Consider the following 21,678-nt stretch of genomic DNA (forward strand, 5'->3'; position numbering starts at 1 on the left):
TGCTTTGAGTCGCCTGAGGGCTGAGAAAAGCGGTATATAAATAAAGTAAATAAATAAATAAATAAATAAATAAAGCTATTTGTAACAAATGTCCCTTCTCAAAGGTATTTTTGAGGTGACTATACAAATCTATCCTGGTCTTTTCTACATGTTTCTCACTGTTGTCATGGTATATGTCCAAACTGAGTTCCTTCCTTGCCTCTGTTCTGCTACCCCACCCCACCCCAACTTTTAAAACATATTAAACTATGGAAGCAATGAAGGCCGGTGTGCCCATAGGCAGTTCAGTCATGTGTGTCCATATGAAAGTTGTCAGTGCATTGCCCAAGGTGGGGAAAGCAAACCCTCTGCTCTGAGAGTGAAACTTCTTAAAGGATTGTCTGCTTTGATTTTAAGAATAAGGAAGTTTTCTTTAAAAGCCCTGACAGTGGTCTAGGTGACTGTTTGTAAACAAAGCCCCCAGTAAATCATTAGATGTCTATCTCCTGAGCCAGTGACAAACACTGATACTTTATAGTAACTTCAAAATGTGTATTTTAAGTCATAGCTATACATCTATATCTATATATATATACCTCATATACACTTGGATAGGTCAATTTAGGGGGGAAGGCCCCCAGAAACAAGACAGTCTGACTATTGGTTGGAAGGGCTTTCAAGCAGAGACCAGAATCTGAAATAAATGTTGTTGCAAAGCACTCTTTCATAAAAGACACACACATTAAAAAGAAGCCTAGGTGTAAAACTTAAAGCAAATAATATATCCCATCAGATAATCCAGAAGGAAGTCTTGACAAAAGTGTCAAGAAATGAAAAATAAATAGCTGCCAAAAATAGTGGTCTAAATCTGTTTTCTAGTTTCAATCCAATAGTCAATGGATTTATTCCAGCTAGCATTAGCAACTAGGTTATTCAATTACAAACTATCATTTAGCTTAGCAACAGAATACTGGATGACTTCTTTATTAGGCTTGTGCAATTTGACCAAAAGGCATGCCATTTTGCAGTCCATTTTCAGCTAACCCCTCGTTCTGTTTACCAGGAAGTTACTCAATCGAGAGGAGTGTTGCCATTATCATTCAGTAAAGATTCAGCCCATTGGTTACAATGGGATAATTCAAAGACTCAATCCTCAGCCACTGTAAGGCCTATCAGCACAAAACTCACCTCAGTTTTAGAGTCCTTTTAAAACCGCAGGTCTGCAAAGTTATAGAACAATTCACCAATCTACTGTTTTTTTATAATTATTTTAAATTTTTAACATAACATTTCTTTTCTTAAGCTTCACCCTCATAAAACTAACAGAAAAAAGGACTATTCTTAAACTGTGGGTGAGGTGGCCTAACAATAGAAACTTGGACTTATACAGTTCAATCACACAGTGGGTGATGTAGGGCAGAGCTAGCACATGTTGCCACAGAGGCAACACAGGACACTTCCTGTGTTGCCATAAGAAGCGATGGGGAGAAGTCACATGGTCCACAGTCCCCTCATGGGGTTGTTGAAAACTGCAGTTGGGTGATCTGGGGTATGGGGTGCTGTGTCCCCATGCCCCCCCCCAAAGACGTGGGCCCGATTACGGCGACCATGTGACAAGACATGTAGTTGAGCCCCAAGTTGCTCAGAAAGAAGGCCAAAGGGCTGGACCTCATTTTTCACTTTCCACCCCTTTTCCCCACCAACTAATTGGTGTGAAGTGAGTGTACCTGAGGGCTAAATACTATTTGCTCCCTGAGTCCGCAGTTGGATCAGGAGAAATCATAGAATCAGAGTTGGAAGAGACCTCATGGGCCATCCAGTCCAACCCCCTGCCAAGAAACAGGAATATTGCATTCACATCACCCCTGACAGATAGCCATCCAGCCTCTGTTTAAAAGCTTCCAAAAAAGGAGCCTCCACCACACTCTGGGGCAGAGAGTTCCACTGCTGAACGGCTCTCACAGTCAGGAAGTTCTTCCTCATGTTCAGATGGAATCTCCCTTCTTGTAGTTTGAAGCCATTGTTTCGCATCCTAGTCTCCAGGGAAGCAGAAAACAAGCTTGCTCCCTCCTCCCTTTGGCTTCCTCTCACATATTTATACATGGCTATCATATCTCCTCTCAGCCTTCTCTTCTTCAGGCTAAACATGCCCAGCTCCTTAAGCCGCTCCTCATAGGGCTTGTTCTCCAGACCCTTGATCATTTTAGTCGCCCTCCTCTGGACACATTCCAGCTTGTCAATATCTCTCTTGAATTGTGGTGCCCAGAACTGGACACAATATTCCAGGTGTGGTCTAACCAAAGCAGAATAGAGGGGTAGCATGACTTCCCAAGATCTAGACACAATGTTCCTATTAATGCAGGCCAAAATCCCATTGGCTTTTTTTGCCGCCACATCACATTGTTGGCTCATGTTTAACTTGTTGTCCATGAGGACTCCAAGATCTTTTTCATACGTACTACTCTTGAGCCAGGCATTGTGCCCCATTCTGTATCTTTGCATTTCATTTTTCCTGCCAAAGTGGAGTATCTTGCTTTTGCTGTTGAACTTCATTTTGTTAGTTTTGGCCCATCTCTCTAATCTGTCAAGATCGTTTTGAATCCTGCTCCTGTCCTCTGGAGTACTGGCTATCCCTCCCAATTTGGTGTCGTCTGCAAACTTGATGATCCTGCCTTCTAGCCCTTTATCTAAGTCATTAATAAAGATGTTGAACAGGACAGGACCCAGGACGGAACCCTGCGGCACTCCACTTGTCACTTTTTTCCAGGATGAAGAGGAAGCATTAGTGAGCACCCTCTGGGTTCGTCCATTTAACCAAATGATATTTTTCAAAGAAAAGTGACTGGTAACATCTTGGTAATGTGTAAACTTTTCAACTTATTACATGCAGGTCACCAAATTGTACAAGCATATCTAGAAATTCTTCCATTTACATAATCAGCACTCCAATATGCTAGTCAATTAGTTACATCGGATATAAACTCTGTCCTATAAACACTTCAACCTGGAAAAAAATGATTCAGGAAGAAAAATATTCCCTGGGTATCATGGCAGGTTGCGTTGCTTCCACTGAACAGTTCTCTGAAAGGCTTCCCTTGAGTTTAAGCAAGTCTGCTTGCAACATTTCAATTGTTTTATTTCCCATCTTTTCCTTTGTTGTTGCTCTAAATTAAACTCTACTGGAAACTGAAGCATTTCATATTATAACAATGCCTGTCAGGAGTTCTTTACTGTGCATGATAAAATGTAAACTCTTTAATTAACTTTTTTGTAACAAGCTCTGGAAACTACTTGAGCATATTAATCAGTACACAATTTCAAAGTTATTTGGCTCTTTTATTTGTGTTTGCAGCTTCCTCCTCCCCTTCAGCTCCATTACCATGCTGAAGCCTATCTTACAGAAAAGCCCATTAATAATGACTGCTGCTCTGTTTTCTTCCCTTCTGAAACAGTTAGAAAATACCAAGTAGCTATCACTGATCCACTCACTCTGACATATTCCATTTTGAAAGAAACAATTATAAGATATGGGCTAAATGGGAAGAATTTGTACAGCAGGATCACCAAAATGAAGATTCACGTGCGATACCGTGAGTAGAGGAATAATGTGGCGTATTTAAAACCTAGAACATTAAAATCCAGTTTGCCTATGTATAATATTCTAAGATTACCTCTTGGTGAGCAACTTCTGGGCATTATATACTAATAACTCAATAGGTTACCTAGCAACAAAGTCACCCTCAGTTCACATTAAGCAACATATAGGCTAAAGCACACACGAAGATTAAAAGCATGCAAAAGAGAGGTCATTATACAGGGAATATATTTTTGAAAAGAACATCACAATACATGTTTCAGTTACTATGTATAGCATCTAGTTTTGATGTATCAGAAAGTTAACAATTAGTAGTAATGAAGTCATTAAAAAATCTAAACGAAGTTAAAGAAAAATAAATCTCGGCATGGTTAGAACTTCAATGGCCACAACTTTTTAATATACCTACAGATGTTTGGCTTCCAACATTTTTCATGGTTCACTCTAGAAAAATATAAAATGATCAATTTCTAATAAATAAATTGTCTAAGTATCTACCATAGAATCCACCCCATTACAGATACCACTGTGTGCTTCCTGTATGCGAGTAAGAGGAGAAGGAAACCTTATCTTAGTGAGGATGATGGAGTTCAGGATATGTAGTTGGTCAGAAGTAAACCAAAGATAAATTAGGAACATTTATTGCTTCTGGTCCCCTTCCAGGACAAAGATGTTCCCCCTGTAGTTTTGGACAACTTCCAACAGTGGTTTCTCCACCTCTCCTTACAAGGCTTACTGTTTTCCATTTGTGGGCAAAGTGCAACCTTCAAAACATTTTTTAACTCCAACTTCAGTCATCCTTATCTACCAAAATCAATGATGAGGAACGCAGTCCAGCATGACAGGGGAGGCCCACAATGGAAGAAAGTGTAAACCAACACATAAATGGCCATGCTGCAATCACTTCCCGCTTAACAGTAAATTTACCTCATAGCATATTGTTCATGTATTATTTGGTTTTTTAAAAAAATAATTAAAGTTAATTATTACTATATTGTTTCCATAGCATGTATGTCAGGCAGTGAAGGCATATATGTCAGGCAGTATCAGAAGCACCGTCCGTGAATACCAAACACAGTTAATCCATGTGGAAGATGACAGAGTCGTTCTATGACAAATTTAAAGTGCAGTATCAAGGAAAGAATAGTAGAGGCCAAGATGAATTATTCTGGCCACATCATGAGAAGAAAGGAAAGCTTAGAGAAGACAATTATGCTGGGGAAAATGGAAGGAAAAAGGAAGAGGGGCTGACCAAGGGCAAGATGGATGGATGGTATCCTTGAAGTGACTAGATTGACCTTGAAGGAGCTGGGGGTGGTGACGACTGACAGGGAGCTCTGACATGGACTGGTCCATGAAGTCACTAAGCGTTAGAAACGACTGAACAAATGAACAACAAATCCACAAAGCCAGACTTGCAAAATAAGTCATATGCGAGATTTGTGTCTTGTGTCAGTATCTATAATTTGGGCTAAACAGATTGACTTGCACTTACAGCCTACATGAAGCGTGTTGAAGATGTTCTTGGGAAGGGTTGGGAGACTCAAGTTGAAGACCAGAAACTAAAATAAGTTGGGTCTCCAACTTCCATATGAAGCTCCACGCCCAAGAAATAGTTGATGATTGGGTCAGGAAGGTTCAGCAACATAACTTTAATGTCTTGGGTCACATTTTCACCATTAAAAGCACTAGCGTCAGAGGCCGAACAGGTAATGTCTTCAAATTAAAAGTCAACTTTCTCCTAGAAATGATTATACTTTTCAAAGAAGTCCATAATCTTAATTGGCTTGGGTACCATGTTCCTTCTGCAATAGTCAACAAAGCTCACTAAGCAAACCAGCTCTACCCTTTTGTGATTTCTATAATTGAAAGTGTCTGCACATATGAGCAAATCTGTGAAAAGGTGAAAGCATGATACCTTTTAGAAAGAAAAGAGTGGATCTCCATAAGGAATCCTGAGCCCAGTCTCAATGGAATAGGAGTATATCTGTCACAAATCCAAGTAGCTGGATAGAAATAGCAGGCACTTTTTTTTAATCAATTCATGTTCGGACTTTGCTTTGTAAGCAGGAGTTCACCTGCATGTGCTTCTGCTTACTAAGCTTCTAGGAGAGTCTTGTTTTGTCCATATTTTAAGGAACATTTTTATTCACAATCTTCAAGTATTTAAAACACTCAAGGGCAGGAATTAAAGATTAGTTAGTCACTTGATTTATTATAAGAGCTGATAGCAGATATCTCAACTTTAATCTATTCTTTATAGCTCTCTCTGATATACTAAGGACTCTTATAAGTATCATAATTACCCAGTTCTTCAGATTTTGCATCTAAGAGATCACTGTAGACAGAAAATATTGTAAAGGAATGGGTTTTTATAATTATTGTTTGTACTCAGTCATTTTAACCTTAATATGTAGTTCAAAGCTCAAATGGAGTCATTCTTAGTTCAGTGACACAAAGCTAACGGTCCACCTGGAAAGATACAACTTTTTAATTTTTCCTTCTTCACAACCCTCCAATGCTGTGACTCAGTCATTGTCCTCCGTTTATGTTAGTGCAGCTGAACCTTTACTGCTTTTCTAACAGAATACAGATTGGAAATGCTAGGTTTTACAGCCTCACAATGTAATGCACGGTTAATCAGAGAAAGATTGGATGGCCTGCCATTATCCTGTAGTTTCAACTAAATTTAATCCAGTGTTGAGAACAGTACATCCTTTGCTAGTAAATACTACAAGCATATGCCTGTGGCTGAAATTATGGATTTTCTTTCAGTATTCATCTGTGGGGAAGGCAAAAGACAAGCTTGTTCTTGTTTGTACTCACACACTTCACTATCTCCATAACTATGACCTATAACATCAGTAAAGCACAGCCAAAAGTTATCAGTGTCAGTCCCCTCCTCTGTTTCACATCCTTAATCAATACCTACTTTAATAAACTCTATTTTGAATTATCCTTACCTAACCTTGCCAGTTCCTTCATGCTTACCTGACTCCTAGACCATTGTATAGTTCTCAGGTCCAATTCTTCACTTGTCTTTCACCCTTTCCTTGCCATTATAATACTTTACTACTGGGAAAAAGCAAGGAAGTTCTTCCTGATTTTTGCATTTCCAGGGTGATGAGCAAAAGGGTGATTACTGCTCACAGCTCTAGGAAGTAGGGTATCTCTCACCTATTCTGTGTAGCACACAGAGGGAAAACATATAGCAACTTGGAGAATGTTCACCTAGAAGAGAAAAAAAGAGGGCATGAACACAAGTAAAAGGTGTTCTTTTCACAAAAGCAGTGATATGAAGGAGGCATGTGCAATCCATAAAAAATGATTCTAAACTATGTTCAGAAATAGGGGGTGTTGATGCTTCATTTCTAAAATTCCTTCCAAATTTTGTGGGTAAAAATTTCATAACTCTAATGAAACTTACAAATCTTAGGTTAGGCTTTACCAAAGTAGCTTAATGGTTAGTGAAAATTAAACTGACCATGGTAGACATCCAAAAGTTACAGAAATTTTACGAAACCAATGTGTAAGTTATTCAAATTCTAACCCCAACTCCCCCCCCCCCCCCAATTCCTGCATGCCTCGGAAATCCCTTTGTATGCACAAATTTAACAAATCAGATCTGAGTTCTGGTTTTAATCCAGAATTTTGTTCCAGCCTAATATGGAAATCATCAAATATTTATGACATAAAAATCGGTTTCTGACAAGTGTTGTAAGTGCAACGAGCAATCTGGCTCCTTTTACCATATGTGGTGGACGTGTAAAGTAGCAACCAAATTTTGGACAAAGATACATGAAGAAACACACAATATTTTTAAAATAAATTTAATAAAAAATCCTGAGTATTATCCATTACGGATTTAGATTTACAATTAAATGAACAAGAAGATAAACTTTTTACATATTTTACGACTGCCGCTAGGATTGTTTTCGCAAGAGAATGGAAACAAGAATTAAACCCACCCATAGAAGAGTGGGTAGAAAAAAATAGAGAAATAAAGGACATGGACGAATTGACTTTTTTGCTGAAAAGGAACACTGGTAACATTATAAGAAGAACGAATTGGGATTATCTCCATGACTATCTAGAAAATTTGCAAAAATAAAGGACACGAGAAACTTTTTTTTTCAAGTAATATATGTTTTTAATAGAAAGACAATAGCCAAGATGATGGAATGGAAGTCAACTTTTTCCCCTTTTTATATATTTTTTGTATTTTTTGGGTTTTTTTGTGTAATTTGGCGTTGTTGTCCTTTTTCTTTTTTTATATGCTTCTATTTTTCTACCTCTTTTCTATACCTATATTGCTATTGTTCCCACTCTTTCGTTGTATTATATAAAATCTAATAAAATTCTTTTTTAAAAAAATACTAACTGTATATAATAATAGCAATGGCAGAAATAAACAATGACTCTCTAGAGTACTATTAAAAAAATATTCATGGCATGAGTTTAATTACCCCAGAGTAGATTAGCTGCAAGAAACAGTTGTTTTTAGTATGTGTGGGATGGCGATGGTGGATTATATTAAATACCAATCTGAATTGATGCATTATTATCCATTTTCATATGTCCAGCAGTAAGGAGTGAATGGGAAGGATAAAGTCACATTCAGGAGTCATATTCATTGCCATTCTTTTGACATTTTTGTGGACCTAATCTAGAAAAAGTGTATAGCCTAAGTCACAGATCTGAGGGACAGACACTGGTTGGTACTTAGAGTTCCCTTTATTTAAGTGTCCCATATTACCTCAACACAGTAGTATTCCAGGACATCTGAAGACCAAAGTGGCTCTGCATTGGATTATTCTAAGGAGAAATAAAACAGCACTCAAAGGAAGTAGTCACTAATACCTACATTGATATTTCCATCATGTTCAAATGGGTTAAATTATTTTACAGCTATTTTGGAAGCATCTGAAGATGGTCTGAAATCAGAGACAAACACAAAACAAAATAAGCTTTCAGTAATGAAAACCAGTGGCATTCCAAAATTAAAAATACAATTTCTTGTAGATTTGAATTCAAATGGTAAGAAAATATGCTATATTAGTTAGAGATATTGAGGAATATCAATCCACACTGTTGACTTCTGGGTGGAGAAACATGTTATTCCTGTGTTCTGCATAAATCAGAGTGCATTTCAGTGTGCCGTAAATGTTAAACAAGAGTAACAACAGTAGAGCATTTGCTGTAAATGTTATTTAGTCATTTACATGACACATTACATCTACATTGTTTGTGGAAAAATGTGAAAAAATGAGGGAAAACAGGAATATTGCACATAAATGTCAACAAACTACTTTGCCCTTGGCTACAGTTTTGCTGGTATGTCCTTATTAGAGAGTCATAACTACATATATGATCCTGAAGCTATAAATGAAACCTTTGTTTTTTGTAGAATTTTTGATATTGCCATGTGAAACTGATGTTTGGCCAGGAATACACCAGATTTCTTTTTTTAAAAAAACATTGTCAAATAAAAAAATAAGTAATCATAGGAATAATATATATTCTAAATCAGAGTTTAATCCACCAAACCAAATACATCCTCAAAGCCATTTATTGTGGCCTACATCATCTTTTATCCTCCATTATTTTGCCCAACAACAAAACTAACACATTTTGTGATCTTCTAGTAGAGCACCACTCATAACTAGTGGATTGCATTCAGATTAAATCTTAAATCCAGTATAAATTCATGTACTGATGCAGTTTTCCAAACTGAATATATAATGTTAATTCAAAGGTAATACCTTCCATGTCATAGCTACTAACAACATGAGGCATATGCAAAGACATAAATGTGTACTCTCCATCTACATTATGATGCTATTCACAATAGTTTCCAATAGCGGCAATGCATTTGTGCCGCCTTTCAACCCACTTTTCAAATCTACATTGAGAAAAATGGGGATACTCCCTGGTCTAGCAGCAGACAGCTTCTTTCACTCCGCTTACATAATTGAAACATCATCCCTGAAAGATTTCCATCATTCAACTGAACAAATGAAAGTCTGTAGGTGTAGATCATGACTAAAAGGTGGATGTGGCAACACTGCCTAGCCCAGTGGTTCTCCACCTGTGGTTCTCCAGGTGTTTTGCCCTACAACTCCCAGAAATCCCAGCCAGTTTACCAGCTGTTAGGATTTCTGGGATTTGAAGGACAAAACATCTGGGGACCCACAGGTTGAGAACCATTGGGTTAGCCTATTTTTGCAAGAATCTGTGATGTTACCAAAGAAGTGTGTCAAAGAAGTGGTGTCATACATTATCATGGCATAATCAAAATGTTTCTGTGACCTTTTTTTACTGATGACTTCTTGAAGTTTTTGCTGTGATCAAGTGTTGCAACTGGTTTTTAGTTGTTGTCCCATGGTCAAATAAATCAAGAAAAAAAATACCCCAGAAAACATTCGATATAATCTTTTGTGTTGAGCACTGGCTTTTGAATGCCTATGTTAGGAGGTGGATGCTGACCTTCCATGAGCTGGTTTTTGGTCTATGGGTCATACAGGTATGCCCAGGCCTCACAACTCATGCAACATTACATTGGGTTGCAGTGATTAGGTTCAAATACAGTGTAAATGCATCACTATTGGCTGAGAATATTTTGAATAGTACCTTGTTAGAGACTTTACTTTACACACATATGTAGTTGCATATATCTCATTTTGATAATAAAAGGAGCTGTGTCCAGGTAGGCATTACTTTCAGTATGGCCCTCATATCTGTATCATACACATATACACACATAGACTTCTTAAATCCCTAAATGGTTCCGGCCCAATTTACCTGTCCGAACGGATTCTCCCCTATGAACCATCAAGGTTGTTAAGATCTTCTGGAGGGGCCCTGCTCTCGGTCCCACCTCTTTTGCAATTGCGTTTGGTTGGAACAAGGGACAGGGCCTTCTCAGTGGTGGCCCCTCGGCTCTGGAACTCCCTTTGATGGAGATTAGATCTGCGTCTTCCCTCCTAACTTTTAGAAAGCTGGTAAAATCATGGCTTTGGGATACTGCATTTGCAGGATGATGACTGAGTCAATAACTGCTGACCTACTGGCGGATGGCGATGAATTTGTGATTTCACTCTGACGAACTGACTTTTTTTTGTAAATAGTATGAATTGTATTTTAATGTAATTATATTGATGTATATTTGCTTTATCTTATTGTATTGAATCTTCTGTTGTTACCCGGCCTGAGTTCCTCTCCGGATGTCGAGAAGTTGTTGTTCATTCGTTCAGTTGTCTCCGACTCCTCGTGACCTCATGGACCAGCCCACGCCAGAGCTCCCTGTCGGCCGTCACCACCCCCAGCTCCTTCAAGGTCAGTCCAGTCACTTCAAGGATGCCATTCATCCATCTTGCCCTTGGTCGGCCCCTCTTCCTTTTGCCTTCCACTTTCCCCAGCATATTTGTCTTCTCTAGGCTTTGCTGTCTCCTCATGATGTGGCCAAAGTACTTCAACTTTGTCTCTGGTATCCTTCCCTCCAGTGAGCAGCCGGGCTTTATTTCCTGGAGGATGGACTGGTTGGATCTTCTCGCAGTCCAAGACACTCTCAGAACTTTCCTCAAACACCACAGTTCAAAAGCATCTATCTTCCTTCACTCAGCCTTCCCTAAGGTCCAGCTCCCACATCCGTAGGTTACTACAGGGAATACCATGGCTTTGACTAGGCGGATCTTTGTTGCCAGTCTGATGTCTCTACTCTTTACTATTTTATCGAGACTGGACATTGCTCTCCTCCCAAGAAGTAAGTGTCTTCTGATTTCCTGGCCACAGTGTGCATCTGCAGTAATCTTTGTGCCTAGAAATACAAAGTGTGTCACGGCCTCCACATTTTCTCCATCTATTTTCCAGTTGTCAATCATTCTTGTTGCCATAATCTTTTTGATTTGGTTTTTTTTTATGTTTAGCTGCAACCCAGCTTTTGCGCTTTCTTCTTTCACCTTGATTAGAAGGCTCCTCAGCTCCTCCTCGCTTTTGGCCATCAGAGTGGTGTCATATGTACTGACCACGGAACAACAGACTGGTTCAAGATTGGGAAAGGCGTACAGCAAGGCTGCATACTCTCACCCAACCTTTTTAACTTGTATGCAGAACACATCATGCGATATGCGGGGCTTGATGAGTGCAAAGCTGGGGTAAAAAATGCTGGAAGAAACATTAACAACCTCAGATATGCAGATGACACCAGGTCGAGAAGACCGGGTTATAAAAACTCTAAATAAATAAATTCTTTATTATAAACATTTTTGTGTGTGTACATGGAGCATCATCAAGAACCTTATGACAACCGTATAGATAGAGGCAAACATGCTAGTCGTATTCCTAGGACGAACAACTTACTTTCTTGCTTCCTTCTTTGGCAGTTCGAAGCTGCTGCAGATTGAAGAATATAGGAATAAGCATCTTTTGACCACAAACAGATGGGCTTGATAAAGAAAATGTCAGCAAAAATACCAAAGCAATGTGTCACAGCAGTTTTCTGACAGATAGAGGGGAAAGGTAGAAAAATGTTCTATCATGTCCAACAAGGTGTTCTTTTTGAGATTTAAAGATCACTGTGCAACTTTAAACGTGTTTGTCACTTTGACTCTGACTGGAACTATCTAGAGCTTCACAAGAACTTTATCAGCTCGGCAGAGGGGGGGCGCGGGGGAAAGAAAGAAGCCCATTCCCATTTATCTCAGCCAGGTTCCCTTCAAAGCCAACAAATAAATTACAGTGTACATTTGATACAAATTGATTTCTTAACTCAAATAACAATGTTGTCCTCCCAGCCAGGCCATGTGTCACTCATTCGCGAGCCTGAGTGAAAGGCTCAATCTGTCTGTCTGACAGAAACAGGCCTTGACGCGTTTCACCAAGGAATGCTAATAATCCAGGCCTGGCCTGGGCCTTTGTGGGCCGGCCATGATAAGGAAAATCAGCCCGTCCTGTCAAATGGCGTGAAGACCCGATCGGCGTTTGTTCCCACAACGCTAACATCGGCCTTAGAGTTGCTGTCCTATTTCATGTCGTAAATGAGAGGAAAATAAGAAGCCCCAGCCGCTGTGGTTAAGATGCCAGTGTGACTATGATGAAGCTGAAGTGAAAAGGAAAACCCCATTGAATATCTTGAGCTGATCTTATCAGCCGCAGGAGAAATGAGATATTGGCAGGGGCTGTTGAGTTTCTCACAGCTGAGCAGGTTAATAAGGTTGGGAGGCAGGCCACAGGCTAATTGGATTTGCCTTGGCTTGATAAACAGTGGCAGACCTATTGCCAGAAAACCAGAGACAATACAGCTCTCCTCCCCAGCCCTTGCTTTGTTTCTTTTTTTAAGCCTTAGCGAAGTAAACGCTTCTTTCTTTCCTTTTTTTCAAGTTAAAGGTATCTTCCGAAATTCCCAGATGAAGAGGCCAGCCAAGTCAAACTAAGAAACAGTAGTTGCTGAGTGTTCTGATTTTAATCAAACAGCATTTAACCCTCCTGACCCTCCAAAGTCAGTTCACATCAAAACAGAACAGCAAGGAGAGCTAACAAGAAACAGAAAAAAATAACAGCCAATGGGCAGTTGAGAAGATGGGGAATATACCAAGCTGCAACAACTCGTTCACACAATCCCGCTGAGGTTTACCAAGGTTATTTGCATGAGCATGACCCATGGTTGGGGCACATAGCTTCATCGGTGTAAGAATTTAGTTGTTTATTTATAAAATTATTATGGCTTCATGGCAATTCTTTTCTACTCTCAGTTCTTCTTTCCAGTGCACCCAATTTATACAGGGCGAGGCAGCTTAACTTCCTTTTTTCAAAACTTAATAAAACCTATTGTATGAATCAGAATTTTTTATTTTTTTGTAATGTAGGCACATACCTAAAGTTTTGTTTTACGTAGTTTTGAAGATCAAACTAGGTAGGTGACATCCCCCATTCTCCATACACTAAGTAAATTTCTGGCATTTGTCATGACTCCTAGGCTTGGGTAAGAACAGAAAAATTTGTTTCTAAACTCGTTTCGTTTTTAGGGGTCCATCGCGTTTCGTTTTTTTAAAGAATTCTGAAATTCTGAAAAATTTCGAAATTTATGAAACTTTGTATAATTACGAATCGATTCATTAATGGCGGACGCGATTGCACAATATGCTAAAAAAAACCTCCAAATGGGACAGGGGGAACTTCTGAAGCTTCCCTCTCCCTCTGTTGTTGACTGTTGGTGTGATAAAACAAACAACAACTATAAAACTTGCACCACACATGCGAAAAATAATTACAAAATAATTACGAAATAATTTCTAAATAATTACAAAATAATAATGAAATAATAACGAAATAATAACGAAATAAATTGAAAAAATTGTTTCGAATCTAATTTACTCCTCACACTATTCCTGCATGGCTCAATATTGGATCGTAAGCTAATTTAAATACGAATTAATAACAAATTACGAAATTAATGAACGAAACCGCCCAAGCCTAATGACTCCTGCCAGCATAGCAGGCGTTATGTTGGCAATTTCTGTTGCGGTTTATTAGTCTGTGCGGAAGCTATCCAGTAGTCTTCCCAGCCCCAGCCCTCTAGCTGAATCACACAGAGTCAGAGTAAAAGGAAAAACAAAATTTACTCTTGAGTAGTCAGAGATAAATATGCAGCTTTACAAAATAACCAGCCTTGAAAATAAACTTAGTCCATTGCAGCAAAATAACTCACACAAAAGTCCAATGCATTAAAATCATTCAATGCATTCTCTGCTTCTTCATTGGTGCAAGGAGTCTTATAGTAAATTGTTCAGGATCTTCAGCAAGTCCTGCAGTATAGAAGTCCCATCTGGTCTCTTCCTGATCATCTGATCACCATTTCTCTGAATACACTAGGAAACACTCCTCATGATATACTCCATGCAGGGAGTGGCTCAAGCTTAATTGTCCAGGTGTTCTTCCTCAACACGCACCCATACAGGCAATGATCCTTGTAAAAACTTAGCATACATATGCACATTCTGTAATAATTTCTTCTTGGATGTTGGTCTTCAAATCTTGTAGGGTCCTTGGACAGTTCACATAAACACAGGATTTCAAAAAACCCCATAGAAAAAAATCACAAGGGGCCAAATCTGGAGAGCGGGACGACCACTCCAAATCCGCTTGAACAGTCGGCCTCAATGGCAAAAGCATGCTCCTCACTGTTCCAACGCATGATGCTGACTGAACTGTGTCAGGACAAAACTTTATACTTCCGCCTCTCAAATGAGACCACTAGCACTCCACTATGTCTTCAACCAACTGAATGGTGCACATTTTAAAAAAGGAAGTTATGCTGGTGAATAAGGTGGGTGGTCAACCAGCTGGAAGTCTGGCTCCAACAGTTTTGTTGCGGTCGCTTGTGCAGTGTGAGCGGAAGTGTTGTCTTGCAGGAACAAGATTCCTTTGGACAGCTTGCCGTGCCTTTTGGCTTTCAGAGCTGCCTTCAATTGGTCCAAATGTTCAATGTAATACTTTAGATTGATGGTGGAACCATTTTGAAGGTAGTAGACTAGCAGCACACCCTCCTTATCCCAGAACACAGACACCATCACCTTAGTGGCTGATTTTTGCACCCTGAACTTCTTTGGACAAGGGGAACGACTGTGCCACTACTCTTTTGACTGCTCCTTGGTTTCAGAATCATACAAATAAATCCAGGTTTCATCTATAATGACCAGTCAATCCAGGAAGTTCTTATCAGTCCAGAAACGCTGACAAATGGACCAGGAAGTTTTCACTCCCATGCTTTCCTGTTCTGTTGTCAAACATTTGGGGACCCACTTTGCAGAGAGCTTCATGTTCAAATGTTCATGGATAATGACACAAACATGTTCATTAAAAATCCCCATGATGTCTGCTATTCCTTTAGCTGAAATTCGCAGATTCTCCAGTATGAGGTTGTGCACAGCATCAACAATATCCGGAAAAACAACCCCTCTCGGTCATCCAGAACATTTCTCATCATTGGTGCTGAAGTGGCCCATTTTAAATTTGGCAACCCAGTTCTTAACTGTAGAATATGAAGGGCATTGATCCCCCAATGTCTGTGACATATCACCATGAATATTCTTTGCAGACTTTCCTTGCAGAAACAAGAATTTTATCGGGTTGTTGTAGGTTTGTTCTAGAGGCCATATAGCCCGAAAAAATCTACAACAACCCAGTGATTCTGGCCATGAAAGCCTTCGACAAGAATTTTATCACTCCTCTGCTCTCATTTGCTGTGAATATTACCTTAGACTTGGCTATTTTGTTTTCCTGCTGCTTAGATCACTGTTGTCATAAGCTACAAACACAAAAGTTTGAAAACATATATTAGACACATGAGAATTTTATGTGATGTAACATTCGTTACCACTGAAACAAAAAAAGAACTCAAAGCCAAAGACTTATCAGCTGCCTCATATATTATAATTTCTTCAGATGTTAAAATAAACATGGTTCTAAATGGACCAGGAAACTGATATAATTTTCAGTTCTTTCCCAATCTCAGTTTCCTTCTGCCTAAGTTTTATCAGAATTCCAATCATAAATAGCCAGGCTGGAGCAGGCTTCTCTTCACAGTGAAGCATTTCACAATGTCAAATAGCTACACATGTCTAACTTTATACTTATTCATTGTGATGGATGGGACCTTCTATTCATTACACATAATGCTTTGCTTTTGAGACTGGGGGTGTACTCAGTCACATACCAGCAGATGATACGGATGCCTGTATTGTCTCTTATTCTAGGCCAGTGGCATCAATAACAACGAAACAACTATGTCCAGACTAATAAAATAAGCTCTTACTATTCTTGAAAGAAAAAAAGTTCACAGCTGTGTACCTTTGCAGTCTAGATAAACCACTTTATATTTTTCTTTAACTTATGCATCCCATTTTACCTCCCTGCACATATTGCTGGACCATTGTGTTAAATATTTACAGCTACAAACTCTTTTCAACCCTGAAACATGTGATGAGCTCACTGCCTCTCCATTCTTGAAAAGAGGTTGAAGTGTCCTACTAGAGGGAAATTTCTCAATGTGATATTGATTGCCAGAGTCCCCTCCTTTCAAGACATTTCTGCCTCTTTTCAGCCATGAAGGGCTATGCATGACAACCAGAAGTAGTTTAACTCATGTGATGAGCTCTGTGCCTCTCCATGCTTGAAAAGAGGCTGAAGTGTCCTACTAGGGGCAAATTTCTCGATGTGATGAGATCGATTGCCAGAGTCCCCTCCTTTCAGGACACTTCTGCCTCTTTTCAACCATGAAGGGCTATGCATGACTACCAGAAGTAGTTTAACTCATGTGATGAGCTCTGTGCCTCTCCATGCTTGAAAAGAGGCTGAAGTGTCCTACGACTAGGAATTTTTTCAATGTGATAAGGTGGTTAGTGTTGCCATGAGCCAGAAATGACTTCAAGGCAGACAGTAACAACAACATTTTAATGTGGTTTGTAGTATAATTCTATTTAATGTTTCAGATATATTTGTAATACTTTTGATTTATAATCCACCTGGAGTCCCATCTTTGGGGAAAAGACAAATTATAAACAATGATGCTGCATGTAGGGCAAATCAATAACAGAAGGAGCAATCAAAATAATTTTTTCCCCAGAATGTAACTAGGAAAAGATCTGAAATCAAGAGGAACATTTCTGGCCATACCCAACAAAAGCATTTGGCATATTCAACTCATTTTTTTAATTCTTCAGAACGCTTCACAGACTGAGCATTGGTCAAATTGTTCTTTAATGTACTAATGCAATCTTTATGCATAATGCAGTGCATCTGCCTTTGACATGAGACTATAACCTGTGGAGAGCAGTCTCTAAAAGTGTATCTGCTCATTAGCCATTATCAATCTGTACAGTTTTACTTTTAGTTGAAGTAATGAAAAATACATAAAAGGAGAGGTGAGTCTTGACTCTCTGGCATTTGTTGTATAGCCCCAAAGCCATATGAGAGCATACACTTATCAAGTTAAAATGCAGAAATGGCATTTAAAAGACCACTCATGGAAAGCTTTGCTCATGGAATTCACCAGGATTTAAACTGAATTTAATCACCAATAGTAGGCAATTTGGATGTCTGTCCATTCCACTTTTTGTCTCACTGGGTTCCCAGCAACATTTGGGCTTTGCTTTAGACAACAAAATATCTTGGGATGATTGAATCTGAAGTCTAATCCTCTATGATCTTAAGTCTTCCTTTATGTTTATTTCATAATCTTTTCCCTCAATGCCATTTGGATTGAGGGTAGACAGAAGGTAATCTAGGAGCAGGAATTTAAATTTGTGTTCCATTAATTTCATATTGATGCATACTAGTGCATATTGCTAACAACAAGGCAGCAGGAGACGACAGGATCCCAGCTGAACTGTTTAAAATCTTAAAAGATGTTGCTGTCAAGGTGATGCATGCCATATGCCAGCAAATATGGAAAACACAAGAATGGCCATCAGACTGGAAAAAATCAATTTATATCCCCATACCAAAAAAAGGGAAATGCAAAAGACTGCTCAAACTTCCGTACAGTGGCCCTTATTTCTCATGCCAGTAAGGTAATGCTCAAGATCCTGCAAGGAAGACTCCAGCAATACATGGAGCGAGAGTTGCCAGATGTTCAAGCGGGGTTTAGAAAAGGCAGAGGAACGAGAGACCAGATTGCCAATATCCGCTGGATAATGGAGAAAGGCAGGGAGTTTCAGAAAAACATCTATCTTTGCTTCATTGACTATTCTAAAGCCTTTGATTGTGTAGATCATAATAAATTGTGGCAAGTTCTTGGTGGGATGGGCATACCAAGCCACCTTGTCTCTCTCCTGAGGAATCTGTACAAGGACCAAGTAGCAACAGTAAGAACTGACCACAGAACAACAGACTGGTTCAAGATTGGGAAAGGCGTACGGCAAGGCTGCATACTCTCACCCAACCTTTTTAACTTGTATGCAGAACACATCATGTGATGTGCGGGGCTTGATGAATGCAAGGCTGGGGTGAAAATTGCTGGAAGAAACATTAACAACCTCAGATATGCAGATGACACCACTCTGTTGGCCGAAAGCGAGGAGGAGTTGAGAAGCCTTCTAATCAAGGTGAAAGAAGACAGCTCAAAAGCCGGGCTGCAGCTAAACGTAAAAAAAAAAAAAAAACAACAACAAGATTATGGCAACAAGAATGATTGACAACTGGGAAATAGAGGGAGAAAATGTGGAGGCCGTGACAGACTTTGTATTTCTAGGCGCGAAGATTACTGCAGATGCAGACTGTGGCCAGGAAATCAGAAGACGCTTACTTCTTGGGAGGAGAGCAATGTCCAGTCTCGATAAAATAGTAAAGAGTAGAGACATCAGACTGGCAACAAAGATCCGCCTAGTCAAAGCCATGGTATAACCTGTAGTAACCTACGGATGTGAGAGCTGGACCTTCGGGAAGGCTGAGCGAAGGAAGATCGATGCTTTTGAGCTGTGGTGTTGGAGGAAAGTTCTGAGAGTGCCTTGGACTGCGAGAAGATCCAACCAGTCCATCCTCCAGGAAATAAAGCCCGGCTGCTCACTGGAGAGAAGGATACTAGAGACAAAGTTGAAGTACTTTGGCCACATCATGAGGAGACAGCAAAGCCTGGAGAAGACAATTATGCTGGGGAAAGTGGAAGGCAAGAGGAAGAGGGGCCAACCAAGGGCAAGATGGATGGATGGCATCCTTGAAGTGACTGGACTGACCTTGAAGGAGCTGGGGGTGGTGATGGCCAACAGGGAGCTTTGGCGTGGACTGGTCCATGAGGTCACGAAGAGTCGGAGACGACTGAACGAATGAACAAGTGCATATTAGGCTTGGGCCCAGATCATTTTGACAAAAAGTGATTTGAAATATTCAGTGGTCCATTTCGAGTAATCCACCGAAAACAGAACAGGAAGTAGGGACCAAAAAGCTGAGCAAAATGGATCAAGGGAGCCCGATTTATTGGCTACTGAGGATGGAGTTAAGTGTGCAACATACCTGAGGCAGGCGTCTGTCGTGGGGCTCCTGTAAAAAATGGGATTACCTGTAGTGTCTTTTCACCCTCCCTGGCAGTGAAGTGTTCATTTCCTTTGGAAAAGTTCCCTTGGCTCCTCCTCCAGAGAAGGCCCTGTTGGGAACTCGCTTTCCCAGCAGCACTTGCATGGGATGGGCATTGAAAAGTTTTTGAGTTCCTCTCAAAGCATGATGGAAATTTAGGATTCTCTCTCTCTGTGTTTCTCAACCAATAAAATTCCTGGTTGTGTCCATGCCCTGATTGGCTGAGAATGGATAAAACCAGTGACTACAATTCCCAGAACCCTCTCTTGCTATTTTTTTTAAAAAAAATGTTATGGTAAAAACTTAAAATAATTCTAAAAATCAGTAGATTGGTGAATTGTTCTGAAACTTGGCAGGCCTGCAGTTGTAAATGGGGTCTAAAACCAAGGTAGGTTTGATGCAGATAGGTCTTAAAATGATTGATGATTTAGCCTTTAAAGTTTCCCATTGTAGTCAATGGGCTAAATCTTTGATGTATGAAAATGGCAACACTCCCCCTAATTCAGCGTTTCTCAACCTGGGGGTCGGGACCCCTGGGGAGGTCGTGAGGGGGTGTCAAAGGGGTCGTCAATGACCATCAGAAAAACACAGTATTTTTCTGCAAAATTATTTGAGAACACAGAAGTGTTGGACCACTCTCACAACCACCATGTCAGACTACACAGAGAAGCCATTGAAATCCACAAGCATGTGGACAATTTCAACAGAAAGGAAGAAACCATGAAAATGAACAAAATCTGGATACCAGTATTAAAAAACTCAAAAATTACAACAGCAAAACAACAGAGGGGAAACAAACAGGCACATAAAATCACTCTCAACAAAACATTCCCGCCCAGGCACTTCCAAGCCATTGAATGCTAATCAAGGTGATCAGCTGAAACATTCACACCTAGCCCCTGCAGACAAAAGTCCTTTGTCTCACCCTGGTCATTCCACAGATATATAAACCCATTTTCCTACTTCCAACAGACCTCACTACCTCTGAGGATGCTTGCCATAGATGCAGGCGAAACGTCGGGAGAAAAATTGCCTCCAGAACATGGCCATATAGCCCGGAAAAACCTACAACAACACAGTATTTTCTGTTAATTATGGGGTTCTGTGTGGCCTAATTCTATCTTTGATGTGGTTCAGAATGCTCTTTGATTGTAGGTGAACTTTAAATCCCAACAAATACAACTCCCAAATGTCAAGGTCTATTTTCCCCAAACTCCACCAGTGTCCACATTTGGGCATATTGTGTATTCGTGTCAAGTTTGGTCCAGATCCATCCTAGCTTGACTCTCTGGATGTAGGTGAACTACAACTCCCAAACTCAAGGCCAGTGCCCACCAAACTCTTCCAGTATTTTCTGTTGGTCATGGGAGTACTGTGTGCCAAGTTTGATTTAATTCCATCGTTGGTGGAGTTCGGAATGCTCTTTGAATGTAGCTGAACTATAAATCCAAGCAGCTACAACTCCCAAATGATAAACTCAACCCCTACCCCCCAAAAAAACCCCTCACATGTGGGCATATTGGGTATTTGTGCCAAATTTGGTCCAGTGAATTAAAATACATCCTGCATATTAGATATTTACATTACGATTTATAACAGTAGAAAATTTACAGTTATGAAAGTAGTAATGAAAATAATGTTATGGTTGGGGGTCACCACAATATGAGGAACGGTATATAGGGGTCACGGCATTAGGAAGGTTGAGAACCACTGCCCTAATTCAAGTAACTTCCTGGTAAATAGAATGAGGGGCTCGCTGGAAATGGACCCTGAAACGGCATGCCTTTTGATTGAATTGCACAAGGCTAGTGGATATTAAATAACATTTCTAAATATTATTTTATTTGTCACATATTCCTCTTTAAAAATACAAAAAAAACAAAAACTCAACCCCAGTGCTTATTGATCAAACTATCTGCAGTAGGTAATCACATTTCCAGTTTACACCCCCAGAGTCTACAGCTCGCCATGATTTTTTTGGAGATGTGGAAAAATCCACTGAGGCTTGGCATTTATTTTAATATCTGAATATATTCTCA

Source organism: Anolis sagrei, chromosome 4, assembly GCF_037176765.1.
Source record: "Anolis sagrei isolate rAnoSag1 chromosome 4, rAnoSag1.mat, whole genome shotgun sequence".
Classification (NCBI taxonomy): Eukaryota; Metazoa; Chordata; class Lepidosauria; order Squamata; family Dactyloidae; genus Anolis; species Anolis sagrei.